The sequence below is a fragment of the Mauremys mutica genome, chromosome 4, assembly GCF_020497125.1.
Source record: "Mauremys mutica isolate MM-2020 ecotype Southern chromosome 4, ASM2049712v1, whole genome shotgun sequence".
In the NCBI taxonomy this organism is placed as follows: Eukaryota; Metazoa; Chordata; order Testudines; family Geoemydidae; genus Mauremys; species Mauremys mutica.
Genome location: NC_059075.1, coordinates 114,440,749 through 114,453,598, shown reverse-complemented (window position 1 = coordinate 114,453,598; position 12,850 = coordinate 114,440,749). Strand labels below are relative to the sequence as shown.

General features: G+C 46.6%; 1 pseudogene; it reads left to right on the top strand.

Moving 5' to 3' along the window:
- LOC123369017 overlaps positions 1 to 12,850 on the top strand; it is a 322,921-nt pseudogene that overhangs the window by 137,916 nt on the left and 172,155 nt on the right.

Genomic DNA, 12,850 nt, shown 5'->3' with positions numbered 1-12,850 from the left:
GGGTACTGCTCTACAAGCACCTAGAGTGGATCACCCACAGGGACACCACTCGATGAAGAAGAAGTTACTCACCTTATGCAGTAACGATGGTTCTTCGAGATGTGTGTCCCTGTGGGTGCTCCACTACCCACCCTCCTCCCCTCTACTTTTGAGTTCACACAGCCGAGCTCTGCAGTAGAGAAGGAACGGAGAGGACGATCGGGGGAGCGTGTGCTACAGGAGGTGCCAACGGCTGCATGTGACAACTCCTGTGCGCACCCTTCCCCCGGCAGAGTACTGCTATGAGATATCTCCAATCTCCGGCGCAGGGATGCAGTGACACATAGAGTGAAGCACCCACAGGGACACAGATCTTGAAGAACCATCATTACTGCACAAGGTGAGTAACTACTTCTTCCATCTGCTTCCATTGCCTCAGGGAAGCCCATATTCTGTCTAAGTGTAAATTCTGCAGTGGCTTCAAGAGCAGATCTAGAAAGCAGAGGGAAGACAGAATCAAATTATTTCTCTCATTTCTTGAGACCTGCTGCTGATTCAGAGCCTGACACGTGTGCCCTCCCACACCATACATCAGCCTTTCATTCCAAAAAAGAGAAGGCACAAATCCCTTGTTAGAGAGTTGAAGAGGAAAGGAAGATGCCCCAAAGACACCATATATATATATATATATATATATATATATATATATATATATATATATATATATATATATTAACTATGGCCCTGAGGATATATGGGCCACAGCTGTATGCTGATTGGGCTGCAAGCAGCCTGCAGGCTGTGGGTTGAGAACCACTGCCTCAAACCATAGCGTGGGTCTGCCTGCACTGCTAGGCCACATGGCAGCCTCCACCTTCATTACACCCCACACCAGTCTGCATTCAAGGTTCCCCCAACCCTGGCTGAGGATGGTCTGGACACCCAGCAAACACAGCTTGACCAAGAGGGTATCTATTCTGCAGAAGGCTCTTGGCTCCACCAATTGGTGGAAGGAGCCTCACAAGGTCTGTGAGGGAACCCCATTCATGCACCCCCGCCTTAAGAGGAGCATTACCACAGATGCTGCATTGCTAAACTGGGGAGTTCAGTTCCAGGGCCTTACAGCTGAAGGCAGGTGCACTCCCTGATAGTCCACAGAAAGAATTATTTATATGGAATTATCCACATAATATAAATGTAAGTATGTAAAATGAATTTGTTTTTGTACTCAATGATATTGATATGTTGTAATATATTTTTATTCTAGCAAGAATAGAGAAAAAGTTAGCAAGTCATTTTTCATCATTTACTTTGTAGCACTTTTTATGTTAATTCATGTTTTTGAGGATTTTTTGTTTTTATCTAGGCTAGTTATCAGAAGCAATACCACACTGGAATGCTTAACCAAGATGCTGCCCAAACATTAATAGGCGCAGCAGAAAGCTATGTTGATATTATAGGGAAGTAAGTGCTTCATTTACTTTAATTTTTAAAATTGAAATTAGTTGGATATCAGACAGTACGTGCCAGATGTTCAAATATGGGTGTAACAGAGGAAATGTACATCCATTGCATTCACTAATCCCTAGACTTGTGCTTACAAGTGAGCAGCCTGTAGATGCAGGTACTTGATGTGCAAGCAGTCACATAACTTAATGGGCTGGTATAGAATTTTATAGGCATATTCATTGTTTTGAAAACGTGCTCCTACTGTACATGTTCTACATATGAATAGTCTAAAAGGGGAAGTTTTGTTTTAAAAAACAGTGAATAACCTAATCAAAATAGTTTAGTAATTTTGAAAACAATTTTTGGTGCAAATTAGTCATCGTGAAAGTAGCCAGACATTATAGCCTTGTAACTGATGTACTCTATTATTTACATAACAAATACAGCATTGGCAACAGCATTGTAAGCTGACTTAAACCATCCTTGACCCCCTTTTAGAAGCACCACCTTTAGAAGTGAGACAGAAATTTCATCTCCATGCCACTTTTATCTGTCCATCATAGTATTATGTACTAGCATCTGTCACCAAAGTACCTGAATGCCTCTAATTAGATCTCCTCTGGAAGTTCATTTAACAGCCAGATTCCTGCAGTTGAAAATGCCTTATCTCTGACCTTTATGCACTTAGCTCTGTTTTTTCTTACACTCCTCTGGAACAATGCAGATAACTGTCTTGGCAGTTCTTAGAAAGACATGCAGTCTCTCTCTAGACAGGGAAGATGGTACAGTAGATAGGGCACTAACCTGGGACTAAGGACAAATGGATTCAATTTCCAGTTCTGCTACAGACTTCCTGTGTAGGATTGCCAGGTGTCCAGTTTTCAACTGGAACGTCTAGTCAAAAAAGGGAAACTGGCAGCTGATCGAAAGCTAAAGGTCCAGTTACCTGCAGTAACTGGCCTCTGCCACCAGGGAGGAGGAGCAGAAAGAGCAGCAGCTGCTGCTGGAGTCTGGAGGCGAGGCTCTACTTAGCAGATGCTGCTCTTTCCACCCCCCAGCCTGATGGTGAGAACTGGCTGGCTCTTGGACCAGGCACCAAAGTGGGTACCTGCACCATCGCGGGGGGGGGGGGGTCCTGTCTGCCCCCTTTGCCCCACTATGTCTCAATTTCCCCAGCCCCTTGCTCTGGGGATGGACTCGAATTTCTCCTTGGCCTCGCTCCACAAACCAACCTCCCTCCTGCCCCGCTGTGCCCCAATTTCCCTGCCTCGGCCCCTCACTATGGGGACTGACCCATCATGCTCTGCTGTGCTGCAATTGGACAGGCTCCGCATCAGCTCCTCCCAGTCCGGCTCTGCAGACGGCGAGTGAGTCCTGGGAGATGGGAGAGTGAGTGATGGGGCAGGGATGGAGAGTGAGTGATGGTGGGGGGACAGGTTGGACGGGTGGTGGGGCCTCAGAGAAAGAGGCAGGGGAGGGACGGGATTCGGGAAGAGGCATAGTTGTTCAGTTTTCAGGGATTAGAAAGTTGGCAACCCTATTCCTGTGTGATTTTGGGCAAATCACTTAGGCCTGGTCTACACTCGGGCATGGATCAATATAAGTTACACAACTTCAGCTACGTGAATAACGTAGCTGAAGTCGATGTACTTAGATCGACTTACCGGGGTGTCTTCACCACAGTGACTCGACTGCTGCCGCTCCCCCGCCGACTCTGCCTGCGCCTCTCGCCAAGCTGGAGTACAGGAGTTGACGGAAGAGCGCTCAGGGATCAATCGGTGCCCGCTGATCCAGCCAGTAGTGAAGAGATAACCTTAGTCTCTCTCTGTCTCAATTCTTAATCTGTAAAATGGGGATAATGTTTCTTTCTTGCCTCACATGGTTATAGTGAGGATAAATTTATTAGAAATTTTGAGGTCCACAGTTCCTATAATATTGTAGGCCATATAAGTACCCAAGATAAATAATGTAACTGGGAACTGATTCATTAATGGGTCTGAAGATTGAGATCGGACGTAGAGGTAGTCTTTGAAGGGTCCAAATTACAGGGGGGGAATGTTCAAAGCAGTCCAACCTGTGGAGGAGGCATCAGCTATGTTTTGCAGAAGTGGTGGGAGACTTTGCATTTTTTTCATATGTAGATTCAGATACAGTGAATTACAATAATCTAGTCTGGAGTGAATGGTAGTGAATTACAAATGCTGTTGCTTATAACTAAGGCTACGTTGTAGTCATGGATATTTTTAGTAAAAGTCAAAAATTCATGGCCTGGGACCTGTCCATGACTTGTACTATATATCCAGGGGCGGCTCTAGGCACCAGCAAAACAAGCTGGTGCCTAGGGCGGCAAAATCTAGGGGGCGTCCCCTGCGGCCGGAGGGGGCGGCAGGCTGGGCCGGCGAACCTGCCGCAGTCATGCCTGCGGAAGGTCCACCGGAGCCCCGGGACGACTGGAGCTGCCGCAGGCATGACTGCAGAGGGGGTGCTCGTCCCGCGGCTCGGCTGGACCTCCCGCAGGCATGACTGCGGCAGCTCAAGCGGAGCCGCCGGACCCGCGAACCGGCCGCAGCCGCGGGAGGTCCAGCCGAGCCATGCGGGACCAGCGGTCCCTCTGCAGTCATGCCCGCGGGAGGTCCGCGGCTCCGGGGCGCCTCCCGCGCATGACTGCTTGGGGCGGCCAAAAACGTAGAGCCGCCCCTGTATATATCCCTGACTAAATCTTGTGGGGCGCACAGCCTGGGCCCTCCACTAGTGCTGGCGGAGTTAAGGAGGCTTGCAGGCTCCCTACCTGGCTCCTCACGGCTCCCTGGAAGCAGGGACATGTCCCTCCCTCAACTCCTAGCTCTGCGCACTGCGTCCACATCTCCCATGGGCCAGGAACCGCAGCCAATGACAGCTGCGAGGGTGGTGCCTGTGAACAGAGGCAGTGTGTGGAGCTAGGAGCTGAGGGAGGGAGGGACATGTCGCTGCTTCTAGGGAGCCCCCCCCCCAAGATAAGCACTGCCCTGAGTCCCCTCCCACACCGCAATTCCTTCTGCTGGGGGTGGGGCAGTGTCCCAAGACTGCCCCAGCAGCGGCTGGGGTTGCATGGATATCCTGGAAAGTCACAGAATCCATGACAAACTTGCAGCTTTACTTATGACTGATATTACAGTAGTGCCTAGATGCCACATTGTGCTAGATGCTGTGCAAACGCAGTAAAAAATAGTCCTTATACTGAACAACTTACATTGTAAGTAAACAAAGTGCCTAAGTGCCACAGAAAATCAGTGGGGCGTTCATCTGAAGTGGGGGTTTTTACCCACGAAAGCTTATGCCCAAATAAATCTGTTAGTCTTTAAGGTGTCACCGGACTCCCCATTGTTTTTTTGGGGGCATTCTTGACAATTTTACTCTAAATGACTTTCCCAAGGTAAGACAGAAAGTTTATGAACGGCCTGGAAACTGAACTCAGATTTCCTGAGTCCTTGTCCAGATGCTTTAATCACAAGACCATCCTTCCACACAGTAGTAGTCAGAGAAAAGTTCTTGGATACTGAGGTCTGTGGATATCATACTAAGGTACTTATTAAAAAAGGCGTGTTTTATATTTTGCCCTTGAATGTACATACGACATTTCCATTTACTTCAGTAGGAAGCACATGCAAATATAAGTGCAAAATTTGGTCTCTATATAATTTCATAGATTTTAATAGACATAAAATTTATAACAATACTTTGGTCTTAATACTATATTTATGGAAACTCTATTCAGTTGATCTTGTGGACCAGATCATCAGCTGGGGTCAACTGGTGTAGCTTCACTGACTTTGATGGAGCTACATCAGTTTACATCATTTGAGGATCTAGTCTGTATATATATTATAGCTTTATTTTCTAGTAGTATACATTTGTGTAATGACATCTTTCTTTCTTAGATTTATGAACATTCATGAGGTAAAGACATATTGGGAAAGCAAAGGACTACTAGTTTCCTTTAAGAAATTGTTATCTGATTGGGTTTACAATGTGAAAGATGAAAAATCTAAGCCATCAAGGTAAGTACAGTATAATGTACACCTAAATCTTTATTTAGGTTATTGCATCAACTTAATTGGGCTATCAGCATACAGCTATTACTTACACCCATTGTTAAGGTTATTTTTCCATATTAATTGCTCTATCTTTTCTTCTGTAAGGGGCATTTTTACCATGCATAGATTCTGAAGACAGAAGGGACCATTGTGGACATTGCAGTCTGATCTCCTATATTACACAGGCCATAGAACTTCTCCAAAATAACTCCCTTTGAATTAGAGCATATCTTTTTTTAAAAAATCCAATCTTGATTCTAAGATTTTCAGTGATGGAGACTCCACCATGACCCTTGGTAAATTTTTCCAATTGTTAGCTAGCCTCACTGTTAAAAATGTATACTTTATTTCCAGTTTGAATTTGTCTAGCACCGACTTCCTGCCATTGGATCTTGTTATACCTTTGTCTGCCAGACTGAAAAGTCTATTATAAAATTTTTGTTCCCTGTGTATGTATTTATAGACTGTGATCAATCATGGGGTCCTTCAGCACTCATCACTGTGGTTATTAAAGATGAAGGAATGTATTTCTGGCTACTATTGGTATCTTGATTACACAAGGAACTCACAGTTGCCAACTTTCATGCAGTAAATAAGCACCCCAACTTTTACAATAAGCCAAAAATCAAGCTAATCCCAGTTCAAAAAAAGGCCAAAACAAGCCAATCCCTAAGAACCCCAACACTCTATGTGACTAGAATCTCCCTGGCATGCAGTCTGGGACTGTGGTGGGCCCACCGTGCACCCCTGACTCTCTCCCTCCTCTTGCCCCTGCTTGCCACCACCCCCTTGCCCCCAGTGGTGGATTAACAAATTTGGCATCCCTAGGCCGTCAAAAAATTGCCGCCCCCCCCAGCTCACCTCTGCTTCCCTGTGGTAAACCTGGGAGGGAGGGGGGAGAAGGGGAGTTGTGGCACGCTCGGGGGATGGCAGCGGTGGAATGGAGGTGAGCTGGGGCAGGGAGTGGTTCCCTGCTTCCCCCCCAAGAGTCACTCTGTGCGCCCGCCAGCCCCAGCTCACCTTTGTTCCACCTCCTCCGATCGCGCCGCTACTCACTTCTCCCTTCCTCCCTCTCTCCCAGCGCTTTCGCACGGCAAGCCTGGGAGGGAGGGGGCAGAAGGAGAGTTGCGGCATGCTTGGGGGATGGCAGCGGTGGAGCGGAGGTGAGCTGGGGCAGGGAGCGGTTCCCGGCCCCCCTGGGTTACTCCCCACGCCCGCAGGCCCCAGCTCACCTCTGCTCTGCCTCCTCCAAGCGTGCTGCTACTCGCTTCTCCCTCCCTCCCAGCGCTTTCGCGCAGCAAGCCTGGGAGGGAGGTGGAAGGAGGGAAGCACGGCGCACCTAGGGGAGGAAGTGGGCCGGGGATTTGGGGAAGGGGCGGAGTTGGGGAAGAGTCGCGAGCAAATTTGCCGCCCTAGGCCTAGGCCTTGTTGGCCTAGGCAATAATACGCCACAGCTTGCCCCTGCTTGCCAGGTGCCGATCAAAAAAAGAAGCAACAAACTGCAACAAGCTACAAGTCCAACAAGCTACAAGTCAAACAAGCTACAAGCCAAAAACTAGCCAACAAGCAACTCACAAGCCAGTTAAGCCAAAAACAAGCCCAAATTTCTGCTTTTTCCCCCCCCACAGGTGTGGCATGTCTGAAGAAACTGTATTTTCTTCTTTGAGTGATTGCGCATGTGCATTCCACTGTGTGTGTGTGTGTGTGTGTGTGTGTGTGTGTGTGTGTGTGTGCGCGCGCGCGCCTCCCATGTACAGTTGTTAGCATTTTTTTCCCTCAGCAGTACTCATATGGCGTGTGCTTTTTGGTATAAAAGGTAGGGCTGCCCTCAACCCCTTCAGTTCCTTCTTGCACCAACAACGGTTGCTGGGAACTGTCTTGCCTTGGCACATTCTCTTGGCGTGTTTTTTAGTTGTAAATAGTTCCCCATTGGTATCGTTTTAATGTTAGTCAGGTAGCAGGATAAGTTTTAGTTGAGTTAAAAGTGATTTTTTTCATACCTGGCTTGTGGTTCCATTTTTCAGTACCAAGGAATGCCTCAGTCACCAGGCTTCAAGTCCTGTTTTTCATGTTCCAAACTGATGCCCATGACTGACCCACACTCTGTTTAAAGTGTCTGGATGAGTCTCACATTAGGGATCAGTGTCAAATTTTTAAGGACTTTAAGCCAAGGACCAAGAAAGACAGATAGGCGAGGCTGAAGTTTCTGTTGATGGTGGCTGCTCTGAGACTATCTTCAAAGACTTCCCATTTGGAGAATGTGCTGAGTACTTCAGTTTCTGTGAGAAACGTTCCTCTGATATTGGCCAAGTCCTGGCACTGTTCACCCTTCCTGGTGCAGAGGAAGAAACATAGCTTCCAAGGATGTGACCAGGAAAGGAAGATTGCTGGTTTCTAAGTTTCCCCAAGCAAGGGGACAAAGGGTCAAGTAGAGTGCAGTCAAAATTGACGCACTCCTCATCTCAGTCATCAGCTAATGCTGTATTGTGGATTCTGGCACTGAGGCAGGCACCATTGAGTCCAGGGCCTGATAAGGTACCTTCAGCTTCTTCAGCACTTGCCTTCTTCTCTTACTCGTTGCTCAGAGACTCTTATGCTTCTGTCCATGCTGAAGGCTTTTTTGGTGTTGAGAGACTTGAGTTTGTCAGTGCTGGCTTACCTAGCAGTGCAGGAAGTTGCTCCTCCAATATTACCAGACCACACTGTGTCAGTCTCCTCAGCGCAGCATCAAGTATTGCATCAGTCTCCTGCATTTCAGAGCTCTCATCTGACAGTACCGTCAAGAGGAAAGCCGACGACAATGACCTCTCATTTCTTCATATCAGCACCATTCCCTGAGTCATTTTTTGAGTCAGAGGTTGACTGGGCCCAGTACCAAGCACAAGGAAGTGGATCGTGGGGATCCAGCCATCTGATTATCAGAGGAGGTTCAGCCCTTAACCTGCATTGGCCTCATCCTCCTCTTCCCTAGATGAAATAGTTCCCTTGGGAATCACCACACCCCTACCTAATGACTGAAGAGCTCACCAGGAGCTTTAAAAAGAGTCACCTCGGCCTTGGCTATCCAGGTGGAGAAGGTTAGAGAACTGTCCGATCATCTTTTTGGCATTCTGGTGACAACTGACCCATTTCATGTGGTCCTACCAATCAATGAGGTGATTTTAGAGCCCATCAAAACCTTGTCACAAACTTCCTTGCCATTTCCATCCACATCTAAGAAGGCTGATCACGTATACTATATTCTCTCCGAAGACTTGGAACATTTGTGTTCCCACTCCCCTCTGGAGTTACTGGTTGTCTTGGCTGCCAACAACAAAGAATCCTAGGGGCAACAAGTGGCTACCCCTAAGTCAAAGCATGCCAAAAATCTTGACCTGTTTGGTAGAAAAATTGATTAGGGTAGTATGATTATAACATCTGGGACTCTACATTGAAATTTCAGGACAGGCTCCCTGGGGACACTAAGCAAGAGTTTCTTTCACTGGTGGAGGAAGGGAAATTGGTGTCTAGAACTTTGCTCCAGGCCAGTTTAGATGCTGCTAACTCAGCTGCTAGGATCATAGCCTCTGCCATCACTATGTGCGGGTGCTCTTCGCTGCAATCTTTGGGGCTGCCCCAAGAAGTTCACAGGACTATTCAAGGCTTGCCATTTGAAGGGTCTTCCCTCTTTTTGGTGTGATGGATGATACATTTCATGTCTTAAAGGACTTCTGGGTGACTCTAAAGTCATTATGCATATATTCACTGCCTCCGATTAGGAAACACTTTCGTCCTCAACAGTCTCACCGATACCCAACTCTTGTGCCTTGCCAGGACCTAACAAGGAAAAAGTGTCAGAGTTTTAGGTGCAGGCCAACCTCTTTTTCTACTACAGCAGCTCCTTGTTCATCTAGGCATCCTGGGGACACTAAACAAACATTTTGATGAGTCGGTCAAGGACTCCATACCAGTCTCTCTAATCCAAGTCTCTCCATACCCTCTGTTTGCAAACTGTGTATCCCACTTCCTAAGTGTTTGGTCACTAATTACTTCAGACTAATGGGTCTTAAGCACTGTGGAAGTGGAATACATCCTTCAATTTGTTTTTACCCCTTCTTCCCTCCCTCCCTCCCTGTCCCTCTTCAAGAACCACTCTCATGATGAAGTCCCTCATCTGGGTGCGAGCCATAGAAGAGTTTCCACAGTGTCACAGAGGGATGGGGTTTTATTCCCACTATTTCCTAATTCTGAAAGCAAAGGGAGGTCTCAGACCAATTTTAGATCTGGATCAACTCAACAGATATCTGAAAAAGATGAAATGTGACATGGTCACGCTGGCTTCCAGTATTCCCTTCCTGGATCCTGGAGACTGGCATGCCACTTTCATCTTAAAGGACACATACTTCCATGTGGCAATTTATCAGTACCACAGGAAGTATGTCAGGCTTTTGGTAAGCCAATCTCATTACCAGTTCACTGTGCTGCCTTTTGGCATGTCTGCAACTCCTTGAACTTTTAAAAAATGTATAGCAGTGGTGGCTGCAATTCTGAGGAAGTTAGGTGTGTAAATTATAGCAGTGGTGGCTGCATTTCTGAGGAAGTTAGGTGTGCAAATCTATTCCTACCTGGACAACTGGCTTGAGAGAGACCAGTCCAGGATTCAGGTACTGTCCAGTGTAGCTCTTACCCAGGCAATCTTCAATGTGCTGGTGCTATTAATTAAAAGAGAGAAGTGTATCCTCTCCCCAGTTCAGAGAACAGAGTTTATTGGGACAGGTCTGGATACTACTCAAGCCAGAGCTTTCTTCCAAGTCAAGATTTCAGACAAATCCAGTCCATCATTCTGGATCTCAAGGCTCACCCAGTCACAACAGCATGGAATTGTACGAGGCTTCTGTGGCATATGGCCTTTTGCACATATGTAGTCCAGCATTCCAGATTATGCCTCAGGAAACTAAAAGGTTGGCTGGGCTCTATATTCTTACCAAACTGTCAGCCTCTGAATGGTGGTGATGGAGCCCTTTCATATTTTAGGCTCTCTAGATTGGTGAACAAACCCTGCCAACATATGCATAGGTATTCCCTTTGTCCATCCTTAGTCTTCACTGACATTAGTGATGGATGCATCTGCTCTGGGTTGGGTGGCTCATCTGCTTCTCTGCAGATGCAGGGGTTATGGTCTACAATGGGTTTGATTCTACACATAAAAGTGAGAGAGTTTAGAGCTATCCAACTGGCATGTCAGGCTTTCCTCCCCCATTTCAAAGGGGGGAAATGCTGCTCGTTCTCACAGATGATAAAGTGGCAATATTGTATCTCAGCAGCAGGGAGGGGCCCTCTCTTCCCTGCACGGCCAAGAGACAGTCCAACTCTTGGATTTTTGCATTGCCAATTTGATCAATCTCAAAGCCTCTTGCCTTCCAGGGAATGCAGAATGAGCTTGCCGATCATCTACACCAATCATTTGAGTCACCACGAGTGGTGTCTCCATCCAGGAATAGCCAGGTTTATTTTTCAACTGTGGGAGACTCCCCAGGTGAACCTGCTTGTAATGAGAACCCGCAGGAACTACCAGCAGTTTTGTTCCCTTCAGGGTCACAGTCCAGGTTCCCTCACAAACACTCGCTGTTGACCTGGGTGGACAAGCTCCTGTACACTTTCCCAGTGATCCCACTCCTTCACAGAGTGCTACTGAAAATCAGACTAAATCATGTCGAAGTAATACTTGTAGCCCCAGCTTGACCTCAGCAGCACTGGTTCTTCACTTTCCTGTCCGGCTCACTTCCATTGCATCCAGAACATAAGAATGGCCATACTGGGTCAGATCAATAGTTCATCTAGCCCGGTATCTTGTCTTCCGACAGTGGCCAGTACCAGATGCTTCAGAGGAAATGAACATTGCAGGGTAATTATTGAGTGATCCATCTCCTGTCGTCCATTCCCAGCTTCTGGCATTCAGAGGTTTAGGGACACCCAGAGCATAGGGGTTTCATCCCTGACCATCTTGGCTAGTAGCCATTGATGGACCTCTCCTCCATTAATTTTCCTGGCCTAATTTCTCAAGACCATGGCTGCCTACTCCATCCCATTTTTCAGGTGCTCCATTTAAAAACATGGATGCTCCATTGCTAGACCCTCAGGAAGGGTCTGGTTCGAAAGTGTTTCAGAATGTGCTGTTATACAGTAGGAGGCCATCAACTAACTACTTACCTGGCTGTGTGGAAGCGATTCTCTGTCTGGTCCCAAAAATCTGGAGTTTCCCCAATCCTTTCTTCAATCTGGCATATCTAGGACTATCTGTTATACCCAAAACAACATGGGTTGATGGTTAGTTTTATCAAACTCCACCTAGGAGGTATCTCAGCTTTCCACCCTCAGGTTGATAATGGCTCTGTATTTTCTAAGACAATGTCAATAAGATTTTTGAAAGGCCTGGAATAGTTGTATCCTCGGGTATAAGATCTGTTCCCCCCGTGGGACTTGATCTTGGTATTGTCAAAACTGATAGGGTCTCCCTTTGAGCTTTTAGCTACCTGCTGCTTGTTACATCTTTCAGTGAAGGTAGCATGTTCGGTGGCCATTACTTCTTCCAGGATAGGTGAGCTACATGTACTTATGTCTGGCCCTCCTTATAAAATTTTCTTTAAAGACAAGGTTTATGTGTGCCCTCATCCAAAGTTCATTTTGAAAGTGGTGACTAACTTCCATATCAACTAGGCGATTTACCTACTTTCATTCTTCCTGAAACCTCACTCGAATAAAGATGAGTGGCTGCATACTCTGGATGTCAGAAGAGAGTTGGCATTCTACCTCGACAGGTCCAAGCAATTCCACTTGTTTTCGTAGCTGTCACAGATAGGCTGAAGGGGATCCCAGTCTCTTCTCAAAAGATTTTGCTGTGGATAGCCTCCTGTATTTGCTTGTGCTATGACATGGCTAATGTTACCCTGCCAAGCAGAATGACAACACATTTGACAAGAATGCAAGCATCCTCTGCAGCCTTTCTGGCTCAAATGCTTATCCTGGACATCTGTAGAAACTGTTCCTCTCTCTTAGGGCATTAAGTGACATTTCTGAACATATGTTATTGGCACCCAGATGTGCCAGTCTTATATATACATTTAATAATCAGGGCTCTGTGTCTTACATGAGGCTATAGAATTTGCTGTGCAATTCACCTTATACCTACACCTTTCTAGTGGATTGTGTTCTAGAATATATGTTTTCATATATAAAAAGATTGTTTCAAGCCCTTAAAGTTGTGGAGGTAATCTTGAAAATATGCACCATATGTAACAGATGCACTATTTTTTCCTGAACCTGCAGACAGTCTGAAAAATAACTTTGAGAGGTGTAAACTGCCACATTCA